The sequence below is a fragment of the Oryx dammah genome, unplaced genomic scaffold, assembly GCF_014754425.2.
Source record: "Oryx dammah isolate SB20612 unplaced genomic scaffold, SCBI_Odam_1.1 HiC_scaffold_8, whole genome shotgun sequence".
In the NCBI taxonomy this organism is placed as follows: Eukaryota; Metazoa; Chordata; class Mammalia; order Artiodactyla; family Bovidae; genus Oryx; species Oryx dammah.
The window spans coordinates 3,907,399-3,910,237 of NW_024070192.1; the positions used below are offsets into that span (position 1 = coordinate 3,907,399).

The 2,839-nt window shown below is 46.2% G+C and overlaps 1 non-coding gene across 1 annotated transcript; it reads right to left on the reverse strand.

Moving 5' to 3' along the window:
- Positions 1-2,533: 2,533 nt before the first annotated feature.
- Positions 2,534-2,606, reverse strand: TRNAW-CCA. The gene has a single exon. It is a non-coding gene; the product is annotated as a tRNA-Trp (tRNA).
- Between the last annotated feature and the right edge of the window lie 233 nt (positions 2,607-2,839).

A 2,839-nucleotide genomic window follows, 5' to 3' on the forward strand; every position in this document is an offset into this window, starting at 1 on the left:
TCTTCCCAAACCCAGGGATCGAACCCACGTCCCCTGCATTGGCAGGTAGATTCTTTACAGCTGAACCACCAGAGAGTCCCAAAATGGCTCTGGAGGTTGTCAGATGTCCCCTGGTAGAGGAGAACAAGTGCACCCCTAGCAGAGAATCATTGATTATTGAGTACTTTGATTATGTACATTAATGGATTATTGAGGAAATTTTTAAAAATGTATCTTTTCTTTCTGTAGAGGATGGATGGATGCAAATAATGATGCTTCTCCTGAGTAGCTCATCTCTGAATCCAGATGATGTATGTGATTTCAGCACTGATGGGCCATTTCCTGAAGGTAGCTCCAAGGTCTACTGTTAACGCAGCAGCAGTGGGGTGGGCAAGAGGGCAGTTTCCCTGAGTGGCCCCAAGGACGTACAGTGCCCAAGTGACTGGCTGGCTGCAAGGACCTGCTCACGAGTCATCTTGCCAATATTGTCTGGTGGGCTCAGTGTGCCAGCAAGAAGGTGGAGTTGTGGTCACAGCCGAGTCGGCAGACAGAGCTTGGCTAGGTGGGGGGCCTTCTGTTCTTACTGAGAAAGACCTGGGCCTGAGAGAAAACCATGCAGCTAGATCACACAGATGCAGACTAGTAACACTGTGGACCCCCGGAGGGGAGTGGGGAGAAAGCCCCCCATCACTCATGACTTAACTCTTGAATCATCCTGAAATGGGGAAAACAGCAATCCACATACAATCTATAAAAGATAGTCGTAGAAGTCTAAGTTCCTTCTCAGAAGAGGGGGAAAAAAAAAAAGAAATAAGACATTCTCTGGAGAAAACATGGTCTTTTCTCAATGTTTGAGTTGTCAGTTTTGACAAGAATGATACAAGCTAATTAAATTTCTGTTAATTTATTTTGTCTGATTCAGTGACTGCCTGTCACACAAATCCCTCAATAGGTAAGATTTCTCTCTGCTATAAACTTCCTTCTCTTTCTCTGCAATGCCATTAGGTAAACGGACCAAAAGTGGACCTGCTATACTCAAATAAACACTGGAAGCACTTAAACTTGATCCGCCCTCAACAGTTCAGCTCCTCATGTCTGCTTTGGAGAGGACCCTAAGTCTTCCCAGCTTATAAATCTCCAGTCGGGACCATTACGCTTTAAGAAGTAAAAGCCTTCATGCAGATAAAATACGAAGATGAAGTTAAGAAACTGATGGTAGATAAAGCAGGAGGACACACCACATTCCAGCTGGCCTTGAAATTCCCAAGAAATATGATCGCACATCGTTTCTCTCTGAATTAAAATTTGAGAATGACATTCTCAAATCACCTCAATCCTAGTTATCTAGAATGATGAAAATCTTTTTTTTTTTTCTTGTCAAGTTGTTGTTGCTTAGTCGCTAAGTCAGGTCTGACTCCTCTGCGACCCCGTGGTCTGTACCCACCAGGCTCCTGTGTCCGTGGGAGTCTCCAGGCAACAATACTGGAGTGAGTTGCCGTTCCCTTCTCCAGGGGGTCTTCCCGACCCAGGGATGGAACCCGATGTCCTGAATTGTCAAGTGGGTTCTTTACTGCCGAGCCGCCGAAGAAGCACTTCCCGTCAAGAGTGACAAGGCAAAGTCTCATTTTCATGCACGAACAGAGCTTGGTGTCTGAAGTGACATCAATATACTTGAAAGGGACGGTCATCTCCGCATCTTCGGCACCACTTTCACTGAAAGCTCAGTTCTTCCTCATCGTTTGAGATTTAGCCCAAACGTCACCTTCGGTGCCGACTCTGCTCTAACTGCCTTCCCCTCTCGTGGTGACATTAGAAGACCTTGGTTTTCCTCACACTACAGGGCAATGTCTCGTGTGTCTGTTAGCTAGCCACAGTCCCTTTAGAGCAGGGCCTCAAATCCTCACTTAACGGATAGGATGGGGGGTGCGGGGGGGAACAAGATGGGTGGGGAGGGAGAGGGAAGGGAGCGAAAGGGGCTTTTTAACAATTAGGCTAATGGTCCAAGAGCAAGTCCCAGCTGACCTTCCTGTGGTCCCCCAGGGCTCCCCGTGACTCTGTGTGTGTCCATTATCTTTATACAAAAGATTCCTCTGTGCATATTCCCAAGACTCTCTTCAGTTTCGATGATATCCAGAACCAACATTTAGAATCTCAACAGTTTTATCAGTTGTGGGTTCTATCACTGTTCTCTTGCAAATCCAGAGCAGAAGAGTATTCATTATACATTATGTGGAGATGACAATCTTACAGTAATAACTAATCCATTGAATATCTCTTTGTCCCAAGCTCTTTCCTACATAAACTCCCCTAATGCTCAGGAAAACCACGTGGGACAGGTGCTGTTACCATTTCCATTGTAAAGATGGGAAAACTGCAACAAAAAGAGGTAAAATAAACTGTCCCTGGTCACACAGGCTAGAAACGGCCATGTCAGTCACTCAGCCGCACCCAAATCTCTGCCTCCCCGTGGACTGTAGCCCACCAGGCTCCTCTGTCCATGGGATTCTCTAGGCAAGAATACTATAGTGGGCAGCCGTTCCCTTCTCCAGGGGATCTTCCTGACCCAGGGATCGAACCTGGGTCTCCCGCATTGGAGGCAGACGCTTTACCACCTGAGCCACCAGGAAGCCCCAGAAATGACAGAGACCAGACTAAAACTCAGCAGAGCCCATGCTGTGGATTGACCACATGACTGTCAGAAGTGACTTTGATATAATCAATCAATAAGTGTTTGATTTGTGGACATTTGATAAATCAGCGCTATGTCACAATTATGGTTTAAATTAAAACAGAGTGTCAATAAACCATGCTCTCTGTGTCCCTTTTTCTGCACTCTCACAGGAGATAAACCCTTCTGTCA